Raw genomic sequence first — 10,913 nt, forward strand, 5'->3', positions numbered from 1 at the left:
CTCAAAAAAAAAAAAAAAAAGAAATCCACTCAACTAAAGACTGAGAAGATCTTCTAAGGCCTAATGCAAACAGGGCACAAACAGTAATTAAAATCCTGAGAAATGTGTGTTCTAGCAGTTAAAAATAACAAATTACCCTTTTACTGAAGTAACAGAATATGCCCTTCAATAACAAAATGTACCAGTCTTTGGCTATAATTAGGAAATTAATTGTTTAGTGTTCAGGAGGGGAAGTATCACTCCTGGCACTATGAAAAGCAAATTGGATTGTCTGCACCTTAATTCCCAGGAGTTTACATGCTGGATAGTTGTGGTTAATCTGGATTTTGCACCTAGAATTATCAAATTTTGTTATTCATGAAGCTTCCTACCCAAAATATATTTAGTAGAACAGCAGCAAAGTTTGAACTTCCGGAGCCTTCTTGAAAGGATCTTTCTAGATCCCTCTTGAAAGGCCCTTGAAGGGGCTGCAGCAATGTCTTATAGTTACCTGGTGATATGTTTTGCACTTAACTGCAACCAGGTAAGACACCTGTTTCTTTCCACAGGGATCTCCTCTCTATCAGAGTATTGGAGTGACCACAGGCATTAGGAGATCTAAGAAGATTTTCCGTTGGAGATTCTCTTTAGTTTTTGGTTTAGTCTGATGTATTCCTGTAGTTTGCAATTCCTCTCACGTCTAGTGGAAGGTTTGTTAACCCCCTCGGTGCTGTTGGGGACTGCCTTACTGCTCCAGCTCATCCGGCATCAAGGCACAAAGTTGCAAGACTCAAAGATCACCACACAGAAGTGTCCTAATTACATCTGGCACTGAAATGTGTGGTTCATAAAAGAAAAACAAAATTATTCCATTAAACCATGATCAGATGAGGGCATTTCAGGTAAACGGATGCACAATCTAATTTAATATCAGTGTGCTTCTAAATTCTTCCAATATATTAAATGTATTATCTTAATATCTTACATCAGATATTTTACAAAGCACATAGTATGTTAATATTCGTAGCTAACATTCCTCCTGTACCAAGCCCTGTTGTGAGCACGTTACATACATACATAATTAATTGAGGTAATATTATGAGATATTATAATCTCATTTTACAGAAGAAACTGGATAACTTGCCCCAAGAGTTACACAGCTAGTACAAAGTGAACTAAATATGAATATAATTTCCTTCCTTACTAGTATTCACTTCCCCTGTCCTATCCACTCTCATCTCCTCTAGTAAGTTCTCCTCTGTAATAACAAATAAGAGTAATAAATGTAAGAGATGAAATCGGTAGAAAGGGGTCTAACATTGAAAAGGAAATTTTAATCTAAAATGAATGAGATTATACACAAACTTTATCAACTTCCTTTCCCAGCGGATAAATTTATTCTGGCCTTCCAAGGGCCTTGGCTTTATATGGAGATTTTAGTTTTGACTTCATACTTTACATGGACCTAATATCCTATCACCATATAAATATACCAGCCCAAATCTCTGGAATAGTAAAACCTACATCCTTGCTATGGCCAGAACACAAAGAGCATTGTATGTGAAAGCTCCATCTTTTCGGTGCCTAAATGTTTCCCTGACTTTCTTTTGAGTTCCTGCACCCATTTTAAAGAATGCTATTTGTCTGTGTCTTACCCAGAAGACTTTTCAGGGTTTTACTTCAGAAAATTGTGAGATGCCCCCACTTAACTTCTGTGCCCCTTTTTTCCAACTATTCCCAGGGTCCCTGCAAACACCTGTTACTTCCTCTTTCTGTTTGTTCAGAGCCCTCTCCTGCTTTATTCCTTCCTTCTTGGACAGTGACAGTCTTATTCTCCTTTGCTAGAGAAAGAGTGGTTGGTGGAAAACACAAATTCAGAGAGAGAAGAATGAAAATATATTGATTAAAAAATGTTAACATTTGATTCCTTGTGACAGAGACTACCTAGATGGTCTCTGATCCTACTTCCTCTTCCTGGGCTGTCAGGAAATGTCTTTCCCAGGCTGAGGCCATCTGAGTTGATTCCAGCTAATGAGGTGTGGGGGAAAGAGGAGTCTGGCCCTGGCAGGCCAGGCCCCAAAACCTCCCGTGCCATCGCTCAACACCCTCACTCCTTTTTCTCATATGCTGGAGCTACTGGATGGAAGATTGGGCCCCTGGATTGCAAACTGATGGAAAGGCAATGAAGAAACTGCCTGACGTACCTTGGAATTGGGACTTCAGCAAAATTTAACTTTTTTTTTTTTTTTTGACAGTTTCACTTTCACCCTTGGTAGAGTGCTGTGCAATCATAGCTCACAGCAACCTCAAACTCTTGAGTTCGAGGGATTCTCTTGCCTTGCCCTCCCTAGTAGGTGGAACTACAGTTGCCCACCTCGTTGCTTGGTTATTTTTAGAGCCCAGGATTTTGCTGTAGCTCAGGCTGGTCTCAAACTCCAAAGCTCAAGCAATTCACCCACCTCAACCTCCCAGAGTGCTGGGATTACAGGTGTGAGCCACCATGCCCAGCCTGAAAAATTCACTTTTATTGTGTTGACTCACTGAGCCTTGCTAATTGCTGGCATTAACAATCCAGATAAATATACTCCTACATAGTTATTTGAAACACAGTTTTAAGCCAAAATGCTCAAATATAGGATTAGATTTAAAAAGTGACCTCTCTAAAGTCAAAATGTTTATGATTCAACTTAAAAACATATGGGCAGAATCTTATTTTTACGTTTATAAATCAGTTTTAATTACCTAATGATTATTCTAAGTAAGACATCAAAATTTCAAACACCTTTAACTTTTAAACATTTTTCTTTTCCAGCCAGGCATGGTGAGTATTTCAGGCCTGTGGTCCCAGCTACCTGGGAGGTTGAGGTAAGATAATCCAACCCCTTGAGACCAGCCTGGGCAACATAGTGTCTCAAAACAAAACAAAACAAGATTAAAAAAAAAAAAATTTATCCATTCCCATTGGCCTGGCGTGAGAGGGTGGGGGGGGTAGATTGCCTCATCCTGGAAGTTGGAGACCAGCCTGAGCTAGAGTGAGACCCCATTTCTATAACTAGCCAGGCATCGTGGCAGGTGCCTATAGTTCCAGCTACTCCGGAGGTTGAGGCAAGAGATCACTTGAACCCAAGAGTTTGAGGTTGCTGTGAGCTATTATTTCACAGCACTCCACTGAGGGCAACAAAGTGTAACTGTGTCTCAAAAAAAAAAAAAAACCTTTTATCTTAAATATTGATTACAGTGGTTCTGTGTGTTTATTTTGTGGTACCAATCTCAAATATGTTCATTGATTCCAAAAACAATTTAATGCCATCTTGGAATCTGAAGTAAAAGTCCAAAACCTTGAGTCAAGCTGCCCTGCGAAGGTATGTGGATATCTGTCTGCTTCAGAGAAAAAGGAATACAAAGGCTGTAAAATTCATGTGGATAAGTTCTTTATCCAACTAATGTCTCTAACTAATGTTTATTGTCTTTGAATGTATGTGTATGCGTTTTTGACAAAAAGCAAAATGTTCAAAGCTGAATTCATCCTTGAGAGCATTTGTATATATAACAATATCTTAAACAGATTAGCTTGGGAAAAATCTATTTTTAGATAAGTACGAGTTTGAATTCAAAGTGAAAACTCCGACCTTATTTCTTCTTGCCCATCACTAACACTGTAATTGTTTGAAAGCTATGTAGCATGTTGAAGAGTTCCATAGTTTATTCCTTTCTGAAACTATCATAGCTCGTCTCATGACACTAGAAAATGTTCTAGTTGTGGGAAGCTTCCAAAATCGTTATTTTAAGAACATGAAAACAAAGGCATAGCTTGTTCAAAGCCTTAGAGATAGCAGGTGGCCAGCTGGCAATCAAATATCGGACCTTGCTTCCCGTTTCTCTCCTGCCTTGTGTCCCATTACTAAGATCTTTCTATTTCAAAATAAATGTCAAAAAATTTCAAAATTATTTTACATTCTGATTTTTAAATTTGATATCTAAATAATCTTTGAGAGCAACTTTCCACATTCAAATGTCAAATTTTCTGTTTTTGTGATTTTCTAAATAAAAACACCAACTAAGAATTTCCTCAAACGTATTTCCTAATATTTAATAGAATTACAGTGTCATAAGTTCTTTAATTTCAGTGAAGAATTTTCTAGTTGTTCTTACTCTTTTTTACAGAAAAATTGTCATATTTTCATATTAAGATGAAATGTGAGCCTCAAAATGAAGCAACAGGGGAGAGGATCTTGCTATCCAGTTTCATGTGGAAGTTTTTTATATGAGAAAGTCTTATGGTTTTCTTATATATTTTCAATTTTTAGTTGACTAATAATAATTGTGCATATTTATGGGGTACAATGTGATGTGTTGATCTAGGTATAATAGATTCAATCAGCTAATTGACATATCTATTATTTTACTAATTTATTATTTACCTGTGATGATATTGTGAAATATCTATTTCAGCAACTTTGAAATAAGCGTTATTATTAGCTGTGGGCACCATGAAGCGTGATAGAGCGCTAAAACTTATTCCTCTAGTCTAACTGAAATGTCGTACCCTTTGATCAGCCGCTCGTGATCATCTTTCTACTCTGTTTCTATGTAATTGCTTAGATTCCACATAAGTGACATCAGACTCTGTGCCTGGATTATTTCACTTCACACACAGTCCTCTAGCTCTGTCATGTTGTCACAGATGACAGAATTTTCTTCTTTTTAAAGTTGTCTCTAACTTGCGTATTCCACTGCACATTTGTACAACACTTTCTTTTTTTTTTTTGTAGTTTTTGGCCGGGGCTGGGTTTGAACCCACCACCTCCAGCATATGGGGCCGGCGCCCTACTCCTAGAGCCACAGGCACTGCCCTGTACAACACTTTCTTTATCTACTATTCTGTTCATGGACACTTAGGTTGTTTTCATGTCTTGGCTATTAAGAATAATGCTGAAATGAACCTGGGAATGCACATATCTCTTCCACATCCTAATTTTGGTTTTCTTGGATAAATACTCCTGTATCCCTTAATGACAGGATATCCGATTATAACACCATGGGAAGTAGTTGTGTACCTAAACATAGATGAGGTATAGTAAAAGTACAGTATTATAATCTTGTGGGAACACCCTCATCTAGGTGACCTGTTATGGACCACGATCCTTTTTTGCCTGATGCCTACTATCTTGAAAACCTTTGTCTCATATATTTTGTCCGTGTTTTTCTCTCTGTTGCTTCAGAGGAGAGGCAATTTCAGGCACTTTTATTCCTTCCAGGCTGGAAGCTGAATTATTTGAATTCATTTTAGTAAGAAAGGATTCGTGAATAGTTTTCAAAAGAGGGTAGTTGAGGAAATTATAGATGATAACATACTAGTTGTTGTGGAATAGCACAGAAAATATAAGTAAAAATTTAACTGATTTACTGTTTAACCCAGGCACGGGAAAATTGGCTTAGTCTGTTTCAGTAACTATGGGGAAATTGACCTAAGATGGTAAGCTCGTCAGTAAGTTTAGGGTAATTTTTGCTGCACAGACAAACCAATCACTCGAGAGTTTATTTATTGCTCCATCATAAGACCCACGACGATGGAACAACCTCTGTTGGGACAGATCTAGTCTGATGGCAGAGATAAGTCAGTAAGTGCCGAGCTTCTGTTCAGACAAGGGACAAACCATGTTCACCCACATTTTATTGACCAAACTAGTCACATGTTTGTCCTTATCTGGGTTGGGGCGGGGGCTTGTCAGGAGGGGCCCACATGTAAAGTCCTGATATTGAGAACAATACAAATTAAACTAGTAGTGCTTATCCTCTTTTGAATTCTTATAAAGGTTTATACCCCCCCTTTGCAGAAAAATGAAAAGATGTAATAAATATAAATATTTTTCATATCATATCCTGGGTTTTGTGGAGCCTCTGTAATCTGCCCAAAACCAGAGGCCATACATTCTAGATTAATATCCCCTGATTAAATAGCTTTAATGTTTTATAGCTTTGGGGCCAGGGGAAATTTCAGAGCAGTGTATAAATGTTCATAGAATTGAAAGGTCATATTTTAAGAAAACCAGAATGTACTCTAATGCTGCTGATTATAAAACCTAATCTGTTTGTAAACATATCAAAACATTCCACAGAATAAATATAATGAATGTATTAAACATTTGTAACACTTATTGTTTAAAGATTAGCTGATCTGCCATGACTTATACTTCATTTTCAAAAATGTTAGTTGAGCCGTCTTAACAAAAAAGCCTCTTTGGGCTGAAGCAAGTTTGCTAAACTTCATTTGAACTTTTAACTCAGTCATTTGATACAGCCTGGGAGAATAATTAAACACCTGTTGGTCAATCAGTGTTACTTCTGTTTCTCTCAAGAAATCTTGCCAAATTTGTCACCCTATGAGACTACACATGCTCCATTAAAAGTCAGAGAAGACCATAATACGTTAAAGTAAGAAATGAAAGAGGCATTATTTCATTTCTGTTTTGAAGAATGGAAAAGAAAACAAATCAAGAACAAGAAATTCCAAAAAGGCCAAAGAGGAAACTATTTCTGGTTAGAGTCTGATTTTCTCCATTTCATTTTGATCTGTATTTTTTGTCATTTCCACTGATTATCACTATAAAGTATATAAAAATACATGAGAAAATACTTACTGGATGATGAAAAGAATATAATTTTCATGGGACAGATTTGTAAATCTTTAGTTAGATTAGTTTGAAAATTAAAATTTTGTATTTAAAAGCAAGGTATACTACACAAATTCTCTTAGGTCTTTTTAGGACAAAACAAAAGCAAATAAGTGAGTAAGACACACTGAGATAACTGGATAAACACTGCAGGAATGAAGGTCCTAAAAGTCAAAGCAGAACCAGTCTAGGAGCATTTATTTACAAAGGAAGGATTTTCAAAAGCATAGGCAGAGACTAAGGGAACCACAGGAATATGGTAGCACTTGGAGTTAGTAACTTCTAAGCTTTATGATACCCATGTTCAAGGACGGGATGAGAGCAGTTAATGGAAGCTGGAGTCAGACGGTCACGTCCAGCATCTGCCTGGAGAAAAGCAGTGACCTTCAGTAGAAAGACACCATTATCCCAGGGTAATCCCCCGGGGAAGACCTGACCTGACTCTCTCTCCTCCATCTGATCTGCCTTCCAGCTTGAGGAAGCCAGAAATCAAGGAAACCATTCAATGCCAGGACTAGAGTTGGAAGGCCAAAGGTAAGGTATCTGGCCCATATATAATAATACAGAATTGGATGATTTTGAGAAAATTATATGACCGTATATGATCAGACTCTAGATATACAGATATTTGAATTGAAAAATAGCATTAGATCTTGTTTCATCACCATTCTCCCCTACTCCCACTATGGGAGAAAGGAGAGGTGAAAAGAGGGAACACGCTTCCTCAGAGACTTTCAGCCTCACCGGTCCATAAACTCCGTGCAGCGGGATGCCTCAGCCCATATGTTTTCCTATCCTAAGCACCTAGCAAGTATTTGGCACAGTAAGTATTTTTGGAATCAACAGGATAGGTAAGTGAACAAATCATACTTAAATGAGTCGGTTATAAGTAAATCTTAACAATAAAAATAGAAATCTGTGTAACACAGATTGTTAATCCTCAATTGCACTCCTTTGGTGGTTTCTTGTAAATCTGTGGGGGGACATCTGTTAATTCTGCAATGTTCTGGCCTAGGTTTCAGAATTATTCCTTTAGGTAATCTCATATAATTTTTTATGTATCTAAATATACGGCAAGCCCTATGTTTTTAATTTATTTTATGGTAAGATGGTTCTCAAAATATATCATTACTAATTCCTCCGGTTTTCTTTGAGTGTTATACTGTAATGTATTAATCTCTAAATGGAAACAGGATGATTTGTAAGAATGAATGAATACGGACTCAGGCCACCCCAGAGAAATAAATCTCAACGCTTTCAGGAGAGCCAGGGGAGCCTTGTTCTTTTGGCCTTAGTTTGGCTCACGAGAGAGTGATGATCTTTAAATAACACAAGTAAAAGTTAAAGTCCCTTAGAGACCTAAAACGTGTAGCTACATCCATTTCTATGTCAGGTTTCACTTGATTGAAAACAACGCGCCGTGTGTAATTCACACTATGAAAGCATTTATCCTCAGGCTAATTATGAAGTCATTCTCCTTTCCTTTTCCTGCTCTTTTTTCTTCTTCTGGACCAGGAGACATCTATTAAAATATTTCCACATAACATGCCACTCATATGGAAAGGAAGCAGGGCCACGTGTGTGTGTAGGGACACATGCTTTGACTACTCCTGATCCTCTATGATAAAGCCTGAGGATTGTGTTTGTTTTTCTTCAAAGTTTATGCATTCTACTTAAATATATATGTCATCCCAAATCTTTCAGAACCTTACATAGGTCAAGTCATAGTTTGATTGACTCTAAACTGAAAAAGAAGAGGAACTTGTGTAAGGGAGGAATTTCTCATTAATTTAGGTAAATTCTAAAGGGAGAGACAAGGACTTAGGTAAACATATGTAAACTCCATATGTGGAAAACACCAGGAGTTCTGGAGTCAGAGTATAGGTTTAAGCTGTGGCTATGACTCCACAAGTGTCTTTTGACAAAGAAATACAGGATTCTGATAAGTTATAGAATTAACTATCCATGCGACGAACTAAAAATAATTATCAAATCGAAGGTTTTCTAAGAACTCAGAGAATTTCTTCCGAGTTCCTCAGGAAGAAGACATTATGTGATGGAGGAAAAACAAAAAGCCCTAAAAAATAAATATTAGGTCATTTATTATGCAATGTCTGACTTAAAGCAGAAGTTTAGTTTATTACACCACCAGCAAGAAGCAGTACAATTAACCCGGTGTGCTCCTAAACTACCAATAGTTTTGCCATCTTAACAGTACTTGTTTATGCCAGCAGCAAAGAAGCACAGACAGTGAGTGGCGATGACATCGCAAAAGGTGTTTTCCACAGCTTGTTGAGAATTGAATTCTTTTTCCTTGTGAGAAGTTGTCCAAACCCTGGAAGAAGTGTGGCAGTCACTTGGTGCAAGGGCTGGTGAATCTGGCAGATGACAGATTGTTTCCAAGTCCAGCTACGGTAGTTTGAGTAGTGCTATTTGTCCAACAGTGTTGTCCGGAAAGAGGACTGTTCTGTTTCTACTGACCAATCTCAGCTGAGTATTTGTAGGTGTCTTTGCCATGTCATCCACTTGGTTGCTGTAGACATCCACCGTAATTGATTGACCAGGTTTCATGAAGCGATCGTGGAGATAGTATTAGTGCTGGGCCACCAAACAGACACCATTTGTTTTTTTGATAAATATTCACTTTGGGTTTGAATTGTGTTACTTTATCCAACCGTTGTGCCAAACACTTATAACTGTCAAAAGGAATCCATATTTCACCACACCTAATAATATAGGGAAGAAGCGGTTTGCCTTTGTGACGTGACAGAACCAACATCTCAAGCTTTGAGATGATCTTCTTCTGATATTTAATTCAAGTGGAGCCCGTCTATCCAGCTTCTTTACCTTGCTAGTTTGTTTCAAATGGTCCAGTAATTTTGGAATAGTGACATCAAACCTTGCTGCTAATACTTGTGTAGATCAAGATGGATTTGCTCTCACCACAGCTTTCAGCTCATCGTGGCTCATTTGCAAGATTAAAATCACCAGAATGGAACTTCTTAAGCCATCGATAATCCTGTGTGTTCACTAACCACGTCCTCCCCAACACTGTTGATATGTTGAGGTGTCTGTGCTGAAACTGCTCCCACAAGGGAACCCATGTTAGAAAATAACACAAATAACAATTTCACCAAAACTGTTCTAAAATAAAATTTGAAAAATAATCCCAAGCTGAAATTTGCATCAAAAGAATGAGGATGCATGTTCACAATAAAATTAAAACAAGAAGTGTCCACGTGAAATATCAGACACAACTGTCTAACTTTGTCATCAAGGAAATTGGACATTTCATACTTAATGAATAAAACTGGTGTATACAGCCTGGAAGTATCCTTACAGTTCTTCCAAAGTATTCCAAAGACCTGAGGTCTACTTGAGCTTACTCCTTTAAATAAAAACATTTGTCTCTGGAAGGCTGTTTTCAACCAATGTATAACTAACCATCCTGTAAAAACAATTCAGAGCAGTTCATTACCAAAGAGTACATTTAGACATGTAGTTTATCTAAGAGGTTAGAATATGAAATTATGTTGTTTAAAGCTAGACATTCTTTGGGTGATTGAGGTTTGAATTGTAAGAATTCAATGACATCATTTTGTAAGCTTTTTTCTTTTAAATTCAGTTTCTGCAGAGATTGTCAGAAACAACCAAGGCTGACTATATTGCAAATTCATCCTGGAGGGGCTTTAAAAAGTTTTCAATTAGCAATAATCACATCTTGGATAAACCTCATAGGCTACAAGACTGCTACTGTGTAAAGTTGAAACATTTTTCGAACATGCATGTGTCTTAGGTAGGAGATTACGGAAGCTGAGCAAAGCATAGTGGGAAATTGGGAGACACACAGATGAGAAGGTCAAAGTCAAAGTGGGAGAGGACTTGGTCACACAGGCCCTGCTGGGCTGTGATAAGATATTTTAATTTTAGAGCAGCATGCAATAATTGAAAGGTGTTAAACAGAGAAATTGTGGTCTGATCTACTGTTCCTATATTAAGATTCTATTGAAATAGCAAGTGCTAGACTACAAATTTTATAGGGGCAATGGTAGGAAACTTATCTTTTTGTCCTTTTATTTTTTTGATCCACAAGCATTTAACAAAGGCCTTTATCATTTTTTTTTTAATTTCAAAACATTACAGGGGTACAACTATTTTGGTTACATAAGGACGGCTTTTGTAATGCTTGCGTCAGGATTATAAGTGTGCCCATCACTAAGACAGTTCACTGTGCTGGTTAGGTAAGTTTATGCTCATCTC

At 37.4% G+C, this 10,913-nt stretch overlaps 1 non-coding gene across 1 annotated transcript; it reads right to left on the reverse strand.

The window, feature by feature from the left end:
• Positions 1–10,278: 10,278 nt before the first annotated feature.
• Positions 10,279–10,418, reverse strand: LOC111725265. Its single transcript, XR_002773369.1, has one exon. It is a non-coding gene; the product is annotated as a U4 spliceosomal RNA (small nuclear RNA).
• Between the last annotated feature and the right edge of the window lie 495 nt (positions 10,419–10,913).

The sequence above is a fragment of the Otolemur garnettii genome, unplaced genomic scaffold, assembly GCF_000181295.1.
Source record: "Otolemur garnettii isolate 467f Iridium unplaced genomic scaffold, OtoGar3 scaffold00035, whole genome shotgun sequence".
Classification (NCBI taxonomy): domain Eukaryota; kingdom Metazoa; phylum Chordata; class Mammalia; order Primates; family Galagidae; genus Otolemur; species Otolemur garnettii.